Consider the following 24,502-nt stretch of genomic DNA (forward strand, 5'->3'; position numbering starts at 1 on the left):
CCACACATCCCTCATCTGCCAGAATACATCTCACTGACTCTGGGCTCTATATGGAAAGACATATGTCATGGGCTATGCTGATACCCCACAGGGTCATGAGACACAGGGCTGTTCTCAGGAAAGACCAGAAAAGTAAGACTTATCACTCTGGAGAATCTTTAAACAAAGCTCTCATTTTTTAGTTTATTTTGATTTGGTAGATATTTTTTTTCTATGGATGATGAAAGGTCAGAATCCATGGGCTGGATCTTACTGAATCTCTTTTAATTAACTTGGAAAGAAAGCACATCATTGTACAGGTCAAGCTAATTGGAAGCTTTTCTTGGTTCCTTTTCATATCAGCAAGTGAAGCTTGGATGTGCTCTTGTCTTGTTGCACAAAGAACTAGTTTAGCTTTGATTACTCATCTTATCCCCTTTTAGAAGTATGATGAGGTTGGAGGAAAAAAAACACAACACTCTTTAAAGACAATAGCTGCACTCACAAGGCCCGGTATAAATTTATGAAGAAAAATATCCAATTTTTATTCTTGGCAAGGGCCAAGTCCAAACTTAGTATAGGCAAGAACCAAAATATGAAAGCACAGGCTTTTTTGGTCTTTTCAACATCTGTCCTTTCTTTAGCAAGAGAGGTGAGAAATATATTTTTCCAAAACAAGTACAACACAGTTAATACCTATGGACAACTTTTAACATTTCTTTTTTTTTTTTTTAACATTTCTAAAATAGTTTTTTTGTTTCAATTTCATGTCATCCAACTTAAACCAAAGGATTTATTTAGTAAAATGTAGCCACAGATATTTGCTAGAATATATGCCAGAGAATAAAATGAGTTTCAAACACATTCAAAGAATCTGTAAAGCTGAGTTTATTCTCCAAAGTACCAACATATTCTTTCAAAGAGAGGGCAATCTCTTCGTTTTCAAAATTTAAAAAGTTATTGAGATGCTAATGCTAAATTAAAATTATGTTTTTCTAATGATGCATTTTAAGCAATAAACAAGTAAGGAAAATTCAAGTGTAATTTTATATTGGGGTGCACAGATAAAATTATACTTGCTTAAAGATCAAGAATCACAAAATTGAGGCCAGTAGGAAAAATACCATATTTTGGCTCATCTGCCAATGTGGGTGTGTATGCATATGTGTATATCTATGTGCATGTGTGTGTGTGTGTGTGTGTGTGTGTGTGTGTGTGTTCTTCCAGGACTGCTGTTTCTCTCAACACTCCATAGTCATTCACTATGTTAGTGGCCACTAAGTACATGATTTTGTTAGCTGTTTAAAATTCTATGGGAAAGTAACTGAATAAATTATAAATTCTCAAAGAGCCACAGTTCTTAAATCAAAAAAGGGACAAATCCAACTCGACAGCAAGCTTGAGCTGTACCCTGACAGGTAGAGGGCGTTCCACGGTGACAGAGCCCTGCTCTGGCCTCGCTCTTTTGTGCTGTCCCTGTTGGCCCAGGGAGCCCTCGAGGCCAGGCCAGGCCTGTGTCCTCATCACAGCTATCTGCCTGAACTTTCTTGACAATCAATCTCATCTGATATTGAAAAGCCAGCTGTATAAACTATTGAAAGAACATTCTGATGCCAAACTGATTTCAATCCATCTCATGTGACTTAGGAGCTACATGATCCAAGCTCAGAATGTTCCCGGAGCATAACCTTGAAAACCAGGGAGGAAAAAGTGACCTTGAAGACTCTCATTCTGCCAGAAGAAAGGTCACAGGACCAGAAAGGGGATGAGGAGAACTGCATGTCCAATCCTGAGTGTGTGAAAATATTTCTGCCATTCCCCCAAATGAAAAGTTTAACTTTAGAGGAATATACACTCATACATTGCCAGAGAAAAGTAAATTTTAAAAATCTTTGTGGAAAGAAATGTTAAGATAGATAACAAGAACCACAACAGTTTACCCAATTTAACATCTAATAATTTAACAGAAGGGAATACCTGAGGGTATACTAAGACTTGCTATAAGACTAAAAATCATGGCACGATTGCTTTAGAAGCATTAAAAGAACCTGGATATAGGTAGTAATAGGGTATTGACAAACTAAATTAAGTCAGATCCATACAAACAATAGTAAGAATTGTTAAAAAATATTGATTATTAGCATGAAAAACTGTACTATACATTAATAAGTGGAAAAGTTACCAAACAACATGCAAACTAGGCTTACATTTTTTAAATAGAGACAAATAGATACATTGAAAAGTTTGAAAAGATATTAGATTTTATGTAAGCAATTTCTTAATATTTAAATTATCTGCATTTTTAAATGTTTCTATTTTTTTCTAATATGAGCACATATTGCTTTTGTAATTAAAAATTAAGTTTCTTATTAAGAAATGAGATATCAAATTTAATGTCTTTGTTAATTTTATTATAAGGAGTTTTATGTGTTCTAGAAAACAATATTAGTTCCCAATGATTACTTAGGTAATAAAGCTATTAAAATTATATTAATTCTTAATGGTTCTAAAAGGAAGCAAAGAAATAAGGTTTAACTATAAAAAATCGTGTAATTGATAATACAAATGATCCATTTCTTTAATGTTCTGCCTTAATACGAGTCCTTCCTTAATTACTTCAAATGAATCAGAGTCACTTGATCTTTTAAAAAGCAGGATCTCCCTGGCTGGAGAGCCAGATAGCTTGGTTGGTTAGAGCATCGTCCCAAAGTGCAAAGGTTGCCAGTTTGATCCCTGGTCGGGGCACATACAGGAACAGATTGATGTTCTCTGTCTCTCTCCCTCCCAAGCTCTAAAACTAGTAAATATATTTTTAAAAATTAAAAGCAAAAGCATTTTCTGAATGGTTCTAATAATTCAACATATGGTCACAAAATTTTCCCATTATCTTTGGGCTTCTCCAGTCTACTAACTAAGATAGTTCATTAAACAAGTGATTTTTTTAAATTACAAAGACAAAAAAAGAGTTGCACACACTGGTTCTCGACAATCAGCTCTATGAAAGCAGGGCCTTTCCTGTTCAGGGCCGAATCTCCAGAGCCTCAAACAGGACCCAGCTCGTAGGAGGGGCTCAATAATTATTTGCTGAATCAATAAAGGGAAAAGCGTGGAGAGGAGGGCAAATAGGAGCTGAAAAGAAGATATACCAAGAAACCAATAAATTTCCTGTTTTCTTAAAGAGAGCATAGAGTACCATCAGAAAGGGGGAAAATCGCTTCTAAGTTTTAAAACAGTAATAATACCATAGCTACATTTCTTGTCTACTATGGGCCAGATGCCGACTTAACTTTCTCTAGTTTAGGAGTCACAACAACTCTGTTAAATATTGCCCATGGAGACAGCTGTGGCACAGAAACATTAAAAACCAGCCTAAAACTCATAAAAAGAGACCAATAAGTAAGCCCAATGGAACATAAGTGAAACACCACCATGTGTGATTCCGTGGAAAAAAAACAGAATATAAACATAAATTTTGAAAGCTACATTTATTTAGGGACTCTGACTATGTCATATGTCATAAAACCTTAAGCAAGAAGTTTGAATGCTGGCTGATTTTAATAGATGACAAATTTAAAAGTGTTGGCTAGGACTAAGGATGTGGAGGGGTAACAGAATACCCTGATAAAGAAGGTCTATTTTGAATGTGAAGATTAACCAACACAAATATATGTGCAAAAAAAGAAGAGAAGCCATGAAAAGCAGTTATCACACATTATCCCTCCTGTTTCAGAGGCCAGGAAACTGTGAGATAATGATGATCACATACAAGGAAAATTCAATACATAATCTTGCATCACAAAAGCATATGTCAAACTATTATTAACTTCTTTTTAAAGATCAAAGACTAAAACTCTGAAGAGATGGCAGAGTGCTTTTTGTAAGGATATCTGCTAACACCTTGTAGGTGCCTTTTGAAAACCTTATAAAAGGATGCAAGAAAATATGCCATTCAAGGCAGAAGCTGTAAGTAACTGTTGCAGGCTAAGGGCCAGCGAAGAGCTGCCTGGGGCACGCTTGGGTTGCTAGGGGAGGAAAAGGAGTCTGGATTACAATGACACTTCTAGAGAAACCACTGGTAAAGAAAGACGAAGAAAGCTCAAAGGCAGGCACATTTTCCAGCAAGTCCAGTAAAGGTGAGGGGGAGAGGAAAGGCATTGGGAGGAGGCAAGGTAGACAGACACTCAGTTTAGAGGAATTCTGTGGGGACCTCTGGTTTAAACTGGGAAAAAGAAAGACCACAAAAGCCAGATCTCTGTGTGAAACTGTACCAGATAAAGTGAGGACTGTGACACACAGTACCATGCCATTACCAAATCTGTATATATATTTACATGGTTCACATTTATAGTTTAACAACTCTTGGCCCTCTAGTGGAACTGTTTTGGCCTCTGTGCAAAAACCCATTTTTACAGCTTCCTAGTTGAAGAAGGACACTGAAGGGCCGGGCCCCCCAGGAGAGGACAAAGGAAAGCCCCTGGCCCTACACATAGATGCCTTAGAGGTGAAAAAATTATGTTATCAGAGAAATTGATAAGAGAATTGGAGAAAGTTGTGTATATTTGAAATAATATGTCTCAGGGCCTTTCTAGTTTAATCATCTGTAAATATGGAAATGTATGAACAGCTGTACGCCATGCTTAGATTCATCACACACTTCTTTTCCACTCTCATGGTGATTTTTACCTCACTTGATAAAAAGTTAGCACAAGGAGACGGGTTTCTCCCACTTCAGGACACTAAGCGTGCCTGAGAGAACAGAGGTGCCTGCCGCCCAGCAGACCTCACTTGTTAACTGTGCCGTGTGTAAGCTGGAAAGGTCAGGAACTAGACTGCTCATCACTCCAGCAACACCTTGAAGAAATTTCAAACTACTCTTTATCGTGGACCTTTGGGAACAAGCTCCAACTCCAACACCTGAAATCATGAACAGCAAATTCATGTGACTGTCAAGGGTGCCTTCTCATCAATAAAGGTTAAAGGAGATTTTTATTTCCTCTGAAGTGGAAGCATCAGCCAACAAAAGCAATTTGTGTCCTTGAGTATTATTAGTGGACTACCAGCTGTACCAACCTAATACACACTTGGTGACAGAATCATCTGGTCTTAAATTTTCAAAACTTTTGCCCAAGTCCTCTATGGTCACAGCAAAATCCCAGCCATATTCCTTTAGTGAATCCTCAGAACGCAATGCGTTGTAAGTAGACATGAACTTTGCATACTGGATCTAAATAGTCTTCAAAAGGCACCAAAGGCAGATGCTTTACCCAAAGGGACCTGGAATATATTCTATATTGGAAGGGTAACAAATATATCCTATTCCCTGAAATAATATCTCCTTTAGAATACTTTCCAAATCTATACTATTCATGGGCAAAGAAATTCTTGGAAAAAGACAAAGGAAAAAATGCATCAAAACAAAACTATAAAGTTACTGCATTCAAAGAACCAATGAAACAGATTTATTCTAAATAATATGCACATCCAACAGCTTTTGGCACATGAAAAAACTTAATAAAATAGTTAACTGTGTCTGTCCTATATGCTGTATTTCTCTTTATCTTTGACTCCCAAAAAGTTAGGCATAATTATTCTGCATGTCACTTATCCCCAAATCATCCAGGCAAACTATAAAGGCAATCTCTCATGAATAATTAATAAAATCATTATTTTATGAAAATTACCAAGTTTATTTAGGTTTCTGCTTATGAACTAAAAATATTTCCAATTATTCCTATTTACAATTCTGATTATTTTCAGTCACCTAACTACTAACAGAATATTATTTTTTAACACCACTAGCTCTTCAATATATATATTATAGAGAGCTGAAGATCATATAAACAAAATATATGTTGAAAAATGAATAGGTTTGCCTGACCAGGTGGTGGCGCAGTGGATAGAGCGTCGGACTGGGATGCGGAAGGACCCAGGTTCGAGACCCCGAGGTTGCCAACTTGAGCGTGGGCTCATCTGGCTTGAGCAAAAAAAAGCTCACCAGCTTGGACCCAAGGTTGCTGGCACCAGCAAAGGGTTACTCGGTCTGCTGAAGGCCCACAGTCAAGGCACATATGAGAAAGCAATCAATGAACAACTAAGAAGTCGCAACATGCAACGAAAAACTAATGATTGATGCTTCTCATCTCTCTCCGTTCCTGTCTGTCTGTCCCTGTCTATCTCTGCCTCTGTAAAAAAAAAAGAAAAAGAAAAATGAATAGGTTTAATTTTTGCCATTTGAAAGACTTTCCAATGCAGATAAAGCTTATTTATAGTTTATTTTATATTTTTATTTTCTTATTTTTTTTCTTCTTTTCCAAATGAGAGGAGAGGAGATAGAGAGACAAACTTCCACATATGTCCTGACTAGAATCCATCCAGCAACCCCCATCTGGGCCCGATGCTCTGCCCATCCGGGGCCATGCTCACAACTGAGCTATTTTTAGTGATGGAGGTAGAGGCTCCATGTAGCCATCCTCAGCCCCCAGGGCTGATGTGCTTAAGCTAACAGAGCCATGGTTGTGAAAGGGAAAGAAAGAGAGAGAGGGGAGAGGGGTGGAGAAGCAGATGGTTCCTTCTCCTGTGTGCCTTGACTGGGACTAGAACCTGGGACTTCCACAGGCCAGGCCAACACTCTACCGCTGAGCCAACCAGCCAGGGCCAAAAAGCTTCTTTTGCATCCTTCTTCAGAGTTAGTATTCCAGGAAGTAATTATTTTGCTGCATTTACAATTTTAAGTTATAGCTGGTAAGCTGTTTACCTGATTTTATCACACCTGAAATTCTTGCAACCGAGAGTTGTAAGCTAACAACCTGTGACTGACTAATGAACATAATACAGATGAAAGGCCAATCCTGCTTACCGTTTTCTGTAAATTTATCCGGAGGACAAAAGTTATCAAAGCTTGTCAATCTCTAGGAATTGTTGGGGGGGGGGGGGGGAAGCAGTAGGTAAATTGTGTAAATTAATCATAATTTTCAATCTTTTTAGTATCCTGCAAAAAAAAAAGCTTTCCAGTTTTTTAAGTAAAACTTAAAAATTTTCAATTACCCATGAAGTATGTGCCACAGATGATTGCTTAAGCCAGCGGTTCTCAACCTGTGGGTCGCGACCCCGGTGGGGGTGGAATGACCAAAACACAGAGGTCGCCTAAAGCCATCGGAAATACATATTTTATGTAATATGTATTTGGGTTTGGGGGATTGGGTATCTCAAGAAAGATCTAAAGGTCGGTCCCACTCTGAGAACACAATTATGAGAACCCTGAAGATGCTTATGGGCAACACAAGCCCAGGTCAAGTCAGGTCGAGGAAATCGTGCTCCTCACTTGCCAGCTGCTGCATGGGGCACATGCAGGCTCCTGCGGACAGGCTCTCAGGGCTTCCTGGCCCACAGCAGGATGGAGCCCCTGCTGGATGGCTCTCCAGCACTGTGCCGAAGGCCAGGTATGTAATATGTATTTCCGATGGCTTTAGGCTACCCCTGTGTTTTGGTTGTTCGACCCCCGCCGGGGTCGCGACCCACAGGTTGAGAACCGCTGGCTTAAGCTCATCCTTCAGATCTTAGCTCAAACACCACTTCGCCTAACTACAGTCTAATGTCCAATTATTCACTCTCTATTCTTGTTCATTCATGTTCATTATCATTCCCTCTCTCCTCTACACACACACACACACACACACACACACACATACACACACACACACACACTGTTTATTTGATTATGTCTGCTGATTCATGGGACATTGACCATGTCTGTTTCATTAACCAGTACATCCCCAGCCCTTGGCATATAACAGATACTCAATACATTAGTGAAGATTAGTTATGCTGACATCCTTCGAATCTCTGAGAAATGTGAAGTGCTACCTCTCACCTGCGCGGCACCGGACACTCTGTGTTCTGAAGTTTCTGGTTTAGCTGGAGAGTTAAGGATTCCCAATGTGTGACTCCTTCCTTACTGACAAGTCTCAGTGCTCAAGAAAGGAAGGTGGAACCCATCCAAAGCTGTTTTACATTAAAGCTTTAGTGAACAGCACTTTACCAAACAAAACCCTCAAATTAGACAACTTTTCAAAAAAAAATTTCCCAAGTGGTGAATTTCAGGGTGTAGCACAGAGCTTTGGAAACAGAAGGCATTTAATAGTTATTAGGTTCAACTACCCACATGACCCAAGTTATTGGACCAAATGCATTTTAAGTATTCTTCCACCCAGAGCTTCTATGATTTTACGATCTTCAACATGGCTAACATTGAGACTGTCATAGATCCTTCTTATTTCTGCTGCCCTCAGAGCAGCCACCGCTCTGTAAATGTCACCATCAGCCACACGTGTGTGCGTGCTACCTGTCAGAGCCTACCCGGGGTTCACTACTTTCTCTCACCCATAGCTCGTCATTCCCAGAGGTGGTTGACTTAATTTCTAAGTGGTCTTTTAAAAATTTTTTAAATTGAATTTATTGAGGTGACACTGGTTAATAAAATTATACAGGTTTCAAGAGTACAATTCTCTAACGCCTCATCTATACCTGTACTGTGTGTTCACCACCCAAGTCCAGTCTCCTTCTCTCCTCCTTTATAGCTCCTCCGCCCCTCCCCCCACCCCCTCCCTCCTGCAGTCTCAGTGGCTGATGACCCGGCTGCCTGCTCCATCTCTCTCATGAACTAATTCAGGCCTCCGCTGAATGTATTCAGACTAGAATGAAAATACCAGTTGCTTACAAGTCTGTTCCTCATGACCATGTAAATTGTCACACTTCTGAAAATCTAAGTAAAAATGGATTTTGAAATCAAAATGTTCAGTTAATTAGCAAATCACTCAATAGCCAGGATACTGACTACTTTCTATATATTTATTTGGGTCTCTCTGCATAGCGGCCAATGGACTAGAGGAACATGAGCAGTTTACTTCTTTCAGATGCCTTCCCAACAGATACTAATATAAATAACCAGACCAATTATGAGCAAAGTTCGTGTTAAAATGGCTAAAACTGATCTGGCCAAACAACTGTTTCATAGATAAACTCCCAGCCTCTTAGATACCAACACATAAACTGCTATATGCCTCCTCTATAGAATAAGTAACACATTAAAATGTAGTACATTTTGTTTTTGAGTTAGCCATACTTTAATGCTAACCTTTGTATTCCTCTTCTGCTGTCATGCTTCTCAGTCATAAGAGTCAATAATGACCGACGAGCTGGTGAAAGGGTCATCACTAAAAGTAGCCCTCACGAGCCCACTAATTCAGTTCCCTCATCTATCACGTAGTCTTCTCAGCACAGTGATTTTCACTGAGTGAACACACTGCAGTAGAAAAGAAAGGGATGACTAGTAATTATCTAACAAATACCTTTCTTTTATCAGGACTTCCTCCTCCCAGGGGAGATGCCTGGCACTAAGGTGAGTCCATGAGTGTTCTCAGGGCTTCCCCGGGAACCTGAACACATCCTGATTATCCTATAAGCTGAGCTCGTCAACAAAAACATAATGCAAGTTTACACAGGACTTTAAAGCTTTTAGCAGCCACATTAAAGAAGTGGAAGGATAATGATGAAATCAATTTTGATCATGTAGTCTATCAATCCAATATATTTAAAATGCTATCATGATAACATGTAATTGATACAAAAATTATTGAAATTTTTCATATTCTTTTCCTTTGTCTGAAGCCTTTGACATCCGGTGTATTTTTTGCACTAACAGCACATTTCAATTCAGACTAGTTACAGTTTAAGTGTTTGGCAGCCACTGTGGCTAGTGGCTACCACATCAGACAGAGGAACTCTAAATGAAAACACCCAGCAGAGTGTGAAAGGTTGCTCCTTTGGCCCCACAGAAAAACACCAGCCACCGCACAGGACCCCAAGAAGGTGAATGCTAAGCACCACAATAAAATAAGATAAAGTGCATGTGAGAGATGCAGTCTTTTGGAAGGGTGATTAACTTTAAAAAACAACTTAAAAAGTCGACAATTAATAATTATATTTAAGTGTACTCTCAATCTCTGAAACAGGTCATAGTAATTTTTAATATAAAATGTGGAGCTCCCAATAAAAGTTTCTCCTAACTGTAGGTTCTACACGTAGAGGATTGATTTCTACAACCTTTCAGAAGGAAGTGATCATATCCTTAGTTACCAGAAACAAACCCATATATTTATGGTCAATTGATTTTTAATACAGGTACTGATTTAATTCAATGGAGGAAAGAATAGTCTTTTCAACAAATAATTCTGGGACAATTCGACATCCACATGCAAAAGAATAAAGGTATTTGTTTAATAAAGAGAACTGAAAACCTATGGCCAAATAAAAATGGATACATAAATATTCATGACAGCATAATTTCTAATAGCCAAAAGGTCGACTCAACCCAATGTCCATCAAGTGATTAATGAATAAACAAATGAGGTAAATTTATTTAGTGGAATATTATTCAGCCATAAAAATGAAGTACAGATATATACTATGACATGAACAAACTGTGAAAATAGTATGCTAAGCCTGAACAGGTGGTGGCACAGTGGATAGAGTGTCAACCTGAGATATTGAGGACCCAGGTTTGAAACCCTAAGGTCTCTGGCTTGAGTACGGGCTCATCTGGCTTGAGTGCAGGCTCACCAGCTTGAGTTCAGAGTCCCTGGCTTGAGCATGGGATCATAGACATGACTCCATGGTCACTGGCTTGAAACCTAAGGTCACACTGGCTTGAGCCCAAAGTCGCTGGTTTGAGCAAGGGGTCACTGGCTCAGCTGGACCCCCACAACCCCATCAAGGCATGTATGATAAAGTAATCAACGAACAATTAAAGTGCTGTAACTACAAGTTGGTGCTTCTTATCTCTCTCCTTTCCTGTCTCTCTCTCTCACTTTCTTGCTAAAAAAAAAAAAAAAAAAAAGGAAGGAAGGAAGGAAGGAAGGAAGGAAGGAAGGAAGGAAGGAAGGAAGGAAGGAAGGAAGGAAGGAAGGAAGGAAGGAAGGAAGGAAGGAAGGAAGGAAGGAAGGAAGGAAGGAAGGAAGGAAGGAAGGAAGGAAGGAAGGAAGGAAGGAAGGAAGGAAGGAAGGAAGGAAGGAAGGAAGGAAGGAAGGAAGGAAGGAAGGAAGGAAGGAAGGAAGGAAGGAAGGAAGGAAGGAAGGAAGGAAGGAAGGAAGGAAGGAAGGAAGGAAGGAAGGAAGGAAGGAAGGAAGGAAGGAAGGAAGGAAAGTAGTATGCTAAGCAGAAGAACCCCAAAGGCCACACTCTGCATGGTTCTATTTATCTGAAACATGCAGAAACGGCAGGGGGCTAGGGCGTGTTCGGCGAGGCTGGCCTCGGCCTAGCGCATTCTAACAATGATGAAGAGTAGCGTGAGAAAGATAGGTGGGGTCCAGCTTTACACACCCTGACAAAGGACTTTCAAGATTATTCTGAAGAACTAAAATATTTCTAAATGTTTTTTAAAAAATCAAAACTTCCTGATGTAATGTTTCCAAAATACCATTCTGCCTGCAACAGGAGGAGTATGGAGACAACTGTAACAATTTTAAAATCTTGGTCAAAGATGATTCGGGCCTGAGCAGAGGGGAGAGGAAAGGCGTGAATTGGGAGACAGTTTTCCTTTTGTAAACTCCCACCAGTTCAATTGGTCAAGTTACTTAAATTGATGCACACTTAAATGAAACTGTCATAATTGATACCCATACACCTGTTCATATTATATATATGGTTACAAGTAAAATCTGAAGCCTATTAGATTGTGCTTGTGAATTCAATGTTTTGAGCTTTTCTTTGTTAATTTAACATTAGGCAGAAAATACTGTGCTAATTCAGCATTATCCAAGTTTAAAACAAACCTCATCAGCTTATTTTATATTTAATATGTCTAGAGCAGTGAATACTGAATACTGGCCATGCAAAAAAAATCTTCAAATATGTCAAGAGCTTTACATTAACACTTTTTCCATAGATAATGCAAAAACAAACTACAACTCAACCTATATCCAATTCCACAAATTTGAGGCAAATGAGATTTCCCTATATACACATATGTAATGGATTTACTAGTAGAGAAAGCAAAGGTCTAATCAATTCTTCCTTTGCAGATCAATACTACACCTAAGATGTTAATTTTCAAAATGGTGGGTACACCCTAAATATGAATAATTTACTCTGCACCATGTAAATGTTTTGTTTAGAATGCATTTTGTGATGAGTTTATTAAATTAAGTCAATTCTGCAAGTAATGTAAGCCTCTTTTAATTGTTGCTTTAGAGTTATGAGAAACATTTCAATTCATGTTGTTTTATAATAAGATTCAATTATTTCAGGCAAATAGTTTTTTGCCCTGCTTTGGGAGGATCTTTCGCTGACAATGAAATCCTTTCCTTGGAAACAAAACTGCTCAAAATTCACTATGAGCAATGGTATCTTCAGACAACACCTTTTCAGGCATTATTATAATAAACTAAGACTACTGACTTGTTAGAAATAATATGTTAGCTTATAATATATTAACATAGTGTTAGAGAAAATGTATTAGCTTATTTCATTGACCCCAAATAAGGTATGCTATATAGAGACCTACCTACTCTTGGGATATCAAAGTAAAATCTACTTATTAAAAAACTTTAAAAGGTATTAATATTCTTTTATTGGTTTACTCATTTCAAATACTAACTAAAATAATATGGCAAATACCTAAGGTTTCCAGTTATTCTCATATAGGGAGATTTTCACTTCAGCCTTCTTATGTGTGATAACATTAAATGCAATGGAATTAAATACATAACGCTGAGACAATGGCATGGAAAATATTACAGAACTCTGGGTGAGTGAGTCAATTCTGTAGCTTCAACATGTGCCTATTTGGGATGAATGTGTCAACTGCTAACCTTCCCAGATAATTACTGCAGCTCTGAGGTCAGCACAAAGCAGGTGAGTTCAGTATTTAAAGTACCACAACTTTCTATATGTGATGTATAACTCTTTATACATTGGCTGGGGCAGTCAACTGCCTATTTTCTATTGATGGTTGCAGTGATCTGTATTCGTATGCAATTTTTACATTAAGTAAGTTGATGATTTTTAAAGACTTGCTTCTCAGTATTCCAAGTTTTCTTAAACTATTATGGGATATAATTTGCATCTCTTGTGGACTTACCTACTGACTATTGAAAAAGCAACTTTAGTAGTTGTTTGTAATGAGTTCAGACTTGATGTTTCTAGTTACTATTTAATGTTTGGTTAAGTTTAACATGGATAATTTGCTACAATTCTCTAAAAAGCCCTATTGGAGGTTCCAGGTTGGTCTTTGAGATGCTGATCTGACCGCATCACCCATGGGCTTAAATGCTTGCTGGTTTCCCGCTGCTCCACACAGTGCCCTTCCTGTCAGACCTTTGCGACTTCTCCGGCTTACCTGGGCTGCCGTCACTCACCCTGCTCCACCCACCAAACTCTGTTCCCATGGTCTGCCTTGTTGCCCCAGCCTGTGCACACGCTGTTCCCTTGGCCTCTTCACCCAGCTCAGGAATGGCTTCTTCATAACATCAAACACAACGACAGTTAAGCATTTATTTGTGTGCTATTTAATGGATGTCTGGTTTTCCCCCAAGCAGTTGCTGGTGTCATGGCTGCAGAGTTTGGTGTGGAACCAAAAGAAAACCAACCACACAAGGAAGGAGAGATGACTTGCTGAAGAAAGGAGTCAGCACTGTCCCTTACGCTTCCACAGAAACTCACACAGACTGAGAGAAGGAAAAGCTTCAGACTAGCAAAAAGGGAAGCTTTTTTCTGACGAAAAGAGTAGCTTTGGAGTCGACTATTTACTTCTAGAGAGGGACGTCCCCAAAAGGCAAACAATAAGAAACCCGCCCTCTGATGGTTAAATACTGATTCCGTTTGTTTGAAAGAAACAGGAAAGAGAAATAAAGCAAAGAGGCTTCTGGTTACTTCATAACTCTTACATGCTTGAATATGAACTCGTCTAGTGTGACAGTACGGTTCAGACACTACATTCCTTTGATCAGGACGAGATGCCAAAATATGAACAGCCTGGTGTTTGTTTCACACTTCGCTTCCGTCGACGCTGGCGAGACTTTGGGGAAGCCTCCTCTGGATGTATTTCGTTTCCAACCACCTGTAACTCAATGACCGAGTTCTTGCCTTGGCATTTATAGATCTGGGTCAATGCCTTAGTTCCATGGCGTGCTAGCTGTGTCATCCTAGACAAGTTACTTCACCTTCCCGAACCACATCTATAAAACGAGGCCAACCATTTTGTTGCCCAGGTCATGCTGGGATGACAGGAAAGTGAAGAGTCTGTGTAAGCGCATGACAATGCCTGGCATGGAGAAGGCAGTATTTCCCCAATAAGAAAATGAAGCACAGCTCTCACTGAACATGTGAATGCCTAAAAATGTTATCTGAAGGGTAAATTTTATTTAGCAACTCTTGTTTTTCTGTTGGTTTCCAACATACAATGAAGATAAATTTATAACCAAAATGTAGTGGCCCCAAGTAGTGGGGGCCTCCTGGTAGCTCTTTCTCAATCTACTCTAGCGCTTGTCCTTTTGCTACGGCTGTGTCTCCATCAGATTCTTTGAGAAAATTGGGATGCTGCCTAAATCTCAAATAAAAGTAACATGAAGCTGTTTTGTTTGGTAGGGCCTAACATTTAAGATTAAAAGAACATTTAATTTACCTTAGCATAATGATGATTAAATAATTTAGAGTAATGGAACAATATTAGATTTATAATATATATAAATTTAACAAATGTTGCTGGTTCAGTGCAAAGCCCTGGGAATTGCAATGGAAAAAGTAAGGTGCCCTGGCCAGCTGGCTCAGTGAGTACAGCATTGGCCCCGCGTGCAGATGTCCTGGGTTTGATCCCCAGTTAGGGCACACATGAAAAGCAACTGTCTGCTTCTCCACTCCTCCCCTTTCTCTCTCTCTCTCTCTCTTCCTCTCCCACAGTCACGGCTAAATAAATGGTGGTGAGTCATCATCCTTTGAATCTGGCTGTGACTTTGGAAAACAGCCAAAATCAAATGAGCAAATAATGTGTGTGATCCAACTGGATAATTCCACTTAGGCTAAAAAAATAATAAAAAATACAAAAGAGTAATTGTCTTGTGTAGCTCATGGACAGGCTCCAGCATCGATCAAAGAAGAGGAGGAGTTTTGAGAAAATTATACTTTTCTCCATGATGGCTGTAAGAATTGTCAGCTCTGCAGTGGTGATGTTTCAAAGGATCAGGGCTCACTTTGGTACATATAAATTACATGTCTATAGAACATGTATGTATGCATGCATGTGTACATGTTATCAAATTTATTTGTAAAAGATCAGTACTATGATTTTATTGCTACTAGGCCCTAAATTATTTCCCAGTAAGACATGTAATAATATAAGGAGGTTCCTTATTCTTATTATATTAAGAAGACAATTTTGAGCTGTTAAGTTGTAAAGATGACCCTGGGTGGTTGGCTCAGTTGTAGAGCATCAACCCAGCATGTGGACATCCTGGGTTTGATTCCTGGTTAGGGCACACAGGAGAAGCAACCATCTACTTCTCCAACCTTCCCTCTCTTCCTTCTCTCTCTTTCTCTCTTCCCCTCCCACAGCCATGGTCCAAATGGTTCAAGTAAGTTGGCCTTGGGCACTGAGGATGGCTCCATGGCCTCAAGCACTAAGATAGCTCGGGTGTTGAGCAACAGAGCAGCGGCCCAGACAGGCAGAGCATCGCCTGGTAGGGAGCTTGCTGTGTGGATCTTGTTCGGGGCGCATGTGGGAGTCTGTCTCTACTTCTCCTCCTCTCAATAATAACAAATAAATAGTTGTAAAAATGAAGTTTGCCAGCGTGGTCTTGTTCATGAAGGGGCACACTGGTGATCAACAGTGGGTGCTGTTAACAAGTGTGAGACCACAGAGCATGGTTTTCTGGTTCCCCTGCAATCTCCTGCTGTTGTTGCTGTGCTGAAATTTGTGGCAGTCATCTAGCTGGTGTGACAAACATCTTCGTACGTGGCTTCTGCACAGCCTCGCTGTCTTCCCTCTGTCAGAGCAGCCCCTGCTCCCTGCCGGGCCCACTGTTAGATGAGAGGGGGTCAGAAGCTGAGGGCCAGGCTGGATGCAGAGCCCAACACAATGGGCAGAAGTAGATGAGAACAATGGGATAGAGCAGGTCAACAGGGACCGCCCCCTCCGAAACCAGTAATCTTTCTCCCTCTGCTCTGGTTGGTTTGGAACCCCACAGGGAGTTTGGACACTAGAGACTATGTTTCCAAAAACCAGTGTTTCTTTTTAAGTCTAAACATCTACTACTGCTTTTATGATCAGAACGAAGTACATTTGAAGTGTGGCTCTCAAAACCAAAACCCTCCATCAGCCGGGCAGTTTGGAAGGACGCAGTCCAAATGGACTCCAGCTTGGCTTCATCATGCTCGCAGGGAGGGACAGACCCTGTTCCTGTGACTCCCCGAAGTACACCAGGAAAGGGAAGTGCGGTAGGAGCCGCCTCCAGTCCGCCCCAGCCGGACACTCTCAGCAAACGCTCTCCAGATGTCTCTACTTTGTGTCTCTTCTCAGTTTCTTACTTCCCTTGATTGCAAAGGCAAGGTGTTAAAACTTGGGTGACTAAAAGTTCCTTGTGTAAGAGAGAATTCTTTTCAAGCCACTAGGAAGAATTCCTTGCAAGGAAATCAAAGAAACAAAAATGAAGCATGCCCTTTCCCTAGGGCAGCAGCGGGGTGCAGGAACAGGGAGGCAAGTGGCTGAGAACTAGGGATCCCTCACAGGCAGCAGCGGGGTGCAGGAACAGGGAGGCAAGTGGCTGAGAACTAGGGATCCCCCACAGGCAGCAGCTGGCCGGGTAAAGCTCACCGCACCGAGCAAGTTCAGGCACAAGCAGTAACTGGGTTCCTTCCGGCCTCCGCTCTGGCTTTTGGACCATGAGCTGCTTAAAGATCTTTGTACGCAGTTTGAGTGCTACCCAGAAGAAGGTTTTGTGAGACTGAAGTAATGTCTTACACTAAAGCTTCACATTAAGTCAGATGCGATGGCTTCATTTTAATTTTGTTATTACTCTCATAATTTTGGCCATCTGGGGAGGAGCTCCAGAAGAGATTGCCAGAAGACAACCTTTCCAGCTATCGGATGTCAAGTTACTTATTGCCTCTAAGCCTTTGAAAAAAAAAGAACTTAATCGGCAAAGCAGCAGTACTACCTGCTCTGCATTCTTCACAAAGTAATGAGGAAGATTAAAATCACTTAATAAATTTGGGGGGGTAGTAATAATACCCACCCTGTGGACTACTGTGAAGCTTGAGAAAGTCCAAGTACACAGAGTGCCAGCCAGAGCCTGTTAAGAGCTGACACTCAATAACTGTCAATTCTATTTTAAAATACAAACCTTTGTCAAATATAAAGTATTTTGAACACCTCCCGAAAAAAAATATAAGCTAACTAAATAAATGAGGCACTGACGAGGCTTGAGATCTGTGTGGGGCATCGTGGAAAAGCGAGAGCCCAGAAGGGACTGTTTGGGTCCAGGAACAGCCACCAGTGAACAAAGAGAGTTAGTTTAAACCCAATTCAAAATGTTATCATTGAAGTCACGAATATGAGAAAATTTTAGACAAATTAAACTCTAGAATTTAAAAAAGCATCATGTATATGAACACAGTCATTAGAATAAAAAGAAACAAACAGACATGAGGAGAACAGAAATTTCTTGGTTGTTTCCACCCCAAATGGAATCAACTGTAATTAAATCAGAATGTTTAAGTACTTTCTCTGGGCCTTTGTTCTTACTCCTCAAATCACAGAAGTCAGTTCTCCCAAATTCCTCCTGGTTTCCTTGAGAAAGTCTCGGGAACTGTGCTTGTAATGTTAATACTAAATGCTGCAAATTTGGGTCTTGGATTTGTATATTGTTTTAAATTGTAAAGTTGTCCCAGTGATCAATTCTATTCCTTTTATTTTCAATGATATAAGTCATGACATCAATCACACATAAGAATGAGCAAGAAAACAAAATAAGCCCTGGCCGGTTGGCTCAGCGGTAGAGCGTCGGCCTAGCGTGCGGAGGACCTGGGTTCGATTCCCGGCCAGGGCACATAGGAGAAGCGCCCATTTGCTTCTCCACCCCTCCGCCGCGCTTTCCTCTCTGTCTCTCTCTTCCCCTCCCGCAGCCAAGGCTCCATTGGAGCAAAAATGGCCCGGGCGCTGGGCATGGCTCTGTGGCCTCTGCCTCAGGCGCTAGAGTGGCTCTGGTCACAATATGGCGACGCCCAGGATGGGCAGAGCATCGCCCCCTGGGGGGCAGAGCACCGCCCCTGGTGGGCGTGCCGGGTGGATCCCGGTCGGGCGCATGCGGGAGTCTGTCTGGCTGTCTCTCCCAGTTTCCAGCTTCAGAAAAATGAAAAAAAAAAAAAAAAAAAAAAAAAAAGAAAACAAAATAAATTTCATGCAATTTTATCCGGCCAAGTCCTCTCTCATGGGTACGTTGTTAAACTGGCTTGGTTAGAGGAGTTCTCCTTTGCCAATTTCCAAAGTGTAAATACTCCCATTAGGGCTGATTTCAAGCTGCCAACAGTCCACAACCAGCTCAGAGCATTTCTGTATATTTACCATAAACCAGGGAGAGTGAGTTTCAACATGCTACTGCCACTTGCCTTGTGAAATAAAAGGTTTCAGTTAGTAAGGTGCGAGGTTAGGGAGAGGGAGACAGGAGAGGAGCCAGTTATAAAAAGCCAAAAAAGTCCAGACATGTGGGGAACATCATATGTGCAGCATATTTTATATGCTGGGCATCAAATCATTGTGTCTTCATATTTTGCTGACACCTCCTCTCTGTGTGACCATAAAAATATCTGCCACATGTCAAGTGGCAGTGGCCTTGCCATCTTCAACCACTTTGCCCAACAAAGCAAGCTGCCCACCCCCCACCTGCCTCTTTGTCCATTACTGTGTCTCTTTTGCTCTTTCTGCACCCATCTGTCCAGTTTCTGTCCTTCTCTGTCGTTCTTTCCACCCATATGCCCCCTTCTTTCCACCCATATGCCCCCGTATCTCTGCCCGCCTCACTTTTCTATAACATCTACTTGACAAACAGTCATATTTTCAGTCATCTTTCCATGTCGTCTTGGCTTTTCAAGATCAAAATTGAACTTAGAACAGAAGCCTAATTCCTAACCACACATGAAACATTTGATAGCTACTTTATTTTTATTGACCCTGGTCTGTTTCCCAGCATTTTTCACTGGTACTAGGGACTTCAAATAATTTAAAGCTTGAATCCAATTGTTTATCTAATATGCAGTCTGTGCTTTTTTATCCTTTTGTTGCAAAAGGGAACTGGGTTGTAAGTTAGGCCACTGACTATTTTTATGTGTTCTTTTAACTTCTAGAAAAGCAGTGTTCAGTTATCATCAATATGGATTTTAGGGCAATTTGAATTCTGTGCCACACAGAAGTGGCATAGTAAGAACATGGACTATCATTCTCCTTGGCCCCATGCCGACACTTTTAAAGATAATATGTCCCAAATAAATAGTATTTCCATGGGTATGATATGTAGGTTGTTTCTTGGAATTCTTGAATGATAAATTTAATAATATTTTTTTTTTTTTTTTTTTTTTTTTTTGCATTTCTCTGAAGCTGGAAACAGGGAGAGACAGTCCGACAGACTCCCGCATGCGCCCGACCGGGATCCACCCGGCACGCCCACCAGGGGCGATGCTCTGCCCACCAGGGGGCGATGCTCTGCCCATCCTGGGCGTCGCCATGTTGCGACCAGAGCCACTCTAGCGCCTGAGGCAGAGGCCACAGAGCCATCCCCAGCACCCGGGCCATCTTTGCTCCAATGGAGCCTTGGCTGCGGGAGGGGAAGAGAGAGACAGAGAGGAAGGCGCAGCGGAGGGGTGGAGAAGCAAATGGGCGCTTCTCCTTTGTGCCCTGGCCGGGAATCGAACCCGGGTCCTCCGCACGCTAGGCCGACGCTCTACCGCTGAGCCAACCGGCCAGGGCAAATTTAATAATATCTTGATTTTCTACATAACACTGTACTACTATCTGCCACAGATTTTTAATAACAATGACTTCTTATGTATTTATGTGTTTTAGAACCAAAAAGGTGTATGCAAAGAATCATATCACATTTACATGTTAAATAATCCTATTTCATATATGTTAAATGTGATCTACTATAGAGATAATTATAACTTTCATTATAAATAATAAGGAATATTATATATACAGATTACAAGTTATAATTATAAGTTCATTTTAAATGCCATTTATAGTAAGTCTCCTTAGGGAGGTAAAAAGCATTATCCCTAATCTTAAAGAACTCTCGGTTGAGAAAGTATGATTTACACTCGGAAGGAACTGAAGACCTGAAATATACACTAAAAGTACAAAATTGTGTATCACAAGTACATTCAGAGTTTTAAGATAGATCAACCTGTAATCTGAGGTGGCAGAGAAAGTAAGATTGCATGGAAAAAGAAAAATTCTTAAAGGTAATAGTTGACTGGTATTTGACTTAATACAAGTTTAACAACTTACTGAATCTGAGAGAATGATGGAGAGGCATGAGACCATCCACATTATCTTCTGTAGCTCTCTCACCTTGCAAAGGAGGAAGCCAGAGAAAACCTCGGGCTTGCCCGAAGTCACCTTACTAAACTGGGCCCACAGTGACAGACGTGGCCAGAGAGGCAGAGGGGACTCCAAATGCAGAGAAGCAAAAGCCAAGGAGTCCACTCTTGCCCCCCAAGGCTTGTTCCAGGGGCCATGGGGTGGTTGAGTCTTCCAAAATGTTTGCAAAGTCGTTAAAGGAGTGAGGGCATAAGGCGGAGACTCCCACATACAAACACAGTGGCCAGAGCTCGAGAGCCCTTCTCTGGTTGGGGAAGAGAATACTTAGGGCAGAGGCTTACTTGGCACACACATTCTCTCCTTTAATAAACCCAGTCTCAGAGGCTTTGCTAGGGTGACTTCCTCAGCAAGTGATACATGACTGGTCTCCTAGAAGCCTTATACTTGGTAGCACTATTCAGATGGGATCTGGCATGTTTTCAGTAAGTGCCCACAAGGTGACAATTATTTAATTTAATTTACTACATGCTCTAAGAAGCACAGTACCAGCTACCTTGTCAATACGAGAAACAAGTCCATGTGTTAGACATTATTCTTCCTTTCCACTCTCCACAAAGGGTACGTGCCCAAGTTCATGTCGTTAGGAAGAGGCAGGCTCAAGACTTGATTTTCTGACTCCAGAGCCAAGGATGTCAGTCAGCCGTTTTAAAAAGGACCCCGCTGGGGGCAGAATTCATGTGTAACATTGTACAGTCCATACCACAGTGTTCCATGAAGAAAGAAAGTGACTCATGTTACAGCGGTCATTAGGCAAGGTACCTACCAACAGAGAACTTTTTCACATGTTCAACCAGCCTTGCTGTCCTAGAAAATGCACTTTGCAACTTTAATAGTGATATCTTTTAGCTTAAAAAGATATCTCACTTTAGGTAAGGAATGGCTAGAGAATTTGATTTAGGAACACAGGGAATCTCAAGAACAGATAAGCCTTTAAAAGAAAACTCCAGAAATAACTCTTGGCCAGCCATGTATTTCTGAAGTGTGAAATTGCAACACATTGCCAGGTCTTCTGAACAAAATCTGTGAAAATCAAAGGACATAATCTGGTTAAAAAAAAAAAAAGAAAATTTCATCTGCCATTAGAGTTCTACTGGGCTACAGGCAGTTCTGGTTGAAGTGTTTCCCTCCTCCAAAAAGCAGCAGCTGGCCTTTGGTATAAAAAGCAATTAGTGAATAAAATTCACACTCTTCAAAATGTGTGAACATCAGTGATTTTCCTTTTCAGCATCGCTTTCTTCTAAAGCTAAACCAGTAAGGCAAACACCGTGTTTTAAAAATTCCTTTTAATTTAGATCTAAGTCAATTTTCTTGGTTTCTGTGTTGCACGAAGTTAGCATGTACGCATGCACACACACACACACACACACACACACACACAAATGCACTGCCCTTCTAGCGTTAACTTAAGCTACACTGCCAAAACCACCTCTAACTCAGTTGGACAAAGACCCAATTTTATCACAAAATCTTAAAGGCATGACAGAGTCATAAATATACTGCTATATAAAGTAAATAGCATTTACTGCGAAATGCCTCTAAACTCAGTGTTTCATCAAGCATATATTATTTGCCCTTCATGTAAAATTCAGATAGCTCTACTAAGTAGCAAACATTTATATAACATAGTAACTTTTCTTTAAGTTTATCTTATCAATTAAGTAACAATGGTAATTTCATAGACCTCAAAACTCAAGCCTCTTGGCTTGGCAAATGACAGTACTTAAAGTACTTCATCTTTTGTGCCAATGGTATCTTAGGAAAAGTGAATATCTAGAAGGGAGTTCTATCTTTTGCAATCTATGGAATTTTCCAGAAGGGATATCCCCAATATTCTTTAACAACTTTTCCTTATTTTAAATAAGAGTCTCACATGTAAACCAAACATATCTCTATTAATGTCCCACTTACCTTTTAAAAACAAAAAACTTAATTTTTAAAGTTTTATATACACAGAAAAGAACTCAAAGATAGAACACAGATTCTATATACCACTTCCAGTTCCTTATTAATTGTACCTTCTATCATTAATAATATATTAGTATTAGTATTATGTCTTGCATTAGTATTACAATGAATGAGCCAATATTTTTAACTAAAGTCCATATATTTTACTCAGATTTCCTTAGTTCTTACCTTATCTATTTTTTTCTGTTCTAAGACCTCATTCATGATACATTATATTTAGTTGTCATGTCTCCGTAGGCTTCTCTTGGCTATAGCAGTTTCTTAAGACTTTCCTTGTTTCTAATAACTTTAACAGTTTTGAGGCCAGATATTTGCAAACTATCCCTCAATTGGGATTTGACAGGTGTTTTTCTCATGATTAGACTGGGCTATGAGTTTGGGGAGAGAGACCACAAAGGTAAAGTGTCATTCTTATCACATTATCATGTTCTTATCACAATATCAACATGCTTTGTCACCGCTGATGTTGACCTTGATCTCCTGGCAGAGGTAGAGTTGCCAGATTTCTTAACCATAAAATTAATCCTTTATTCTCCTTTCCTGCTATCCTCTTTAGAAGGCAGTCACTACGAGAGGCCCACATTTAATGAGTAGAGAGTTATGCTCCATCTCCTTGAAGGCAGAATAATCTACATAATGTTTTTTTGGGGGGTGTTTTTGTTGTGTGTGTTTTTTTAGCATGTGTGCATGTGAAAGAGAAAGAGAGAGACAGACAGACAGAAAGGGAGTGAGATAAGAAGCATCAACTCGTTGTAGCACTTTAGTTGTTCACTGATTGCTTCTCATATGTGCCTTGACAAGGGGTAGGGGGCTCAAGTTGAGCCAGTAACCCTTTGCTCAAGCCAGTGACCTTGGGCTCAAGCCATTGACCTTGGGTTTCAAGCTAGTGACCTTTGGGCTCAAGCCAGCGACCACTGGGGTCATGTCCATCATCCCATGCTCAAGCCGGCACCTCCACGCTTAAATCATTGAGATTGCATTCAAGCCAGCGACCTTGGGGTTTTGAACCTGAGACCTCAGCATCTCAGTTTGACATTCTATCCACTGCACCACCATTATTCAGACAAGAATAACCAACATAATGTTTAAAGAAATTATTTTGCATTGCAGTTTTAACTCTTCTCCCTATTTATTCATTTATTTAATCGGTAATTTTTATCAGGATGAACTCACTTATTTTAAACTTTAGGTTACACTCCGATACTACTTTATCTGATGTGTTGCTCAAACTGTTGCAACTTGGCCATTTGGAGGCTCTTCCAGGTGTCTCCCGTGTCCCTTTGACTTGCCTCTATCTTTGTGGGTTTGTTTTGCTTTTTGTTTTGCTTGAGCACTCCCTTACATCCTGACCCTACAGGATGCTCTAAGTCTAAGACTATCTTTGTTATTTCTTCTCCAGTCCTGGCATCAGCCACTTCCCCAGGAATCCCGGGTTACTATTACTGGAGAATGGTATTAAAAACAAGACCTGGCCCTGGCCAGTTAGCCCAGTCAGTTAGAGCATCATCCTAAAACACCAAGGTTGCATTTTCAATCCCCGATCAGGGCACACACAGGAAGAAGTGACCAATAAATGCATAACTAAGTGGAACAACAAATGCATGCTTCTCTCACTCTCTCTAAAATCAATAAATTATAGATAGATAGATAGATAGATAGATAGATAGATAGATAGATCTAAGCACTAGATGTAGTGATTACTGCTGAGGTGTTGTTGCTTCTAGGCCTTCGCAGATGCTAGAGCAAGGAAGTATATATGTGTATACTAACTCGTGTATATACATATCTATAAATATTTCCATATGTTACATTCTGTGTCTCTATTAAACTCAACATGCATTATGATGTCTCCAACTCCAATCCATAACCACTCGGGTCGTATTAGCCTCCTCCCTTGCTCATCTGTAAAACTCCACT

At 40.3% G+C, this 24,502-nt stretch overlaps 1 protein-coding gene across 6 annotated transcripts in view; it reads right to left on the reverse strand.

Annotated features, from left to right (window-relative positions):
- Positions 1–24,502, reverse strand: part of DCLK1 (doublecortin like kinase 1) — a 384,157-nt gene that overhangs the window by 242,814 nt on the left and 116,841 nt on the right. The window lies entirely within an intron of this gene.

This window comes from Saccopteryx leptura, chromosome 4 (assembly GCF_036850995.1).
Source record: "Saccopteryx leptura isolate mSacLep1 chromosome 4, mSacLep1_pri_phased_curated, whole genome shotgun sequence".
Lineage (NCBI taxonomy): Eukaryota > Metazoa > Chordata > Mammalia > Chiroptera > Emballonuridae > Saccopteryx > Saccopteryx leptura.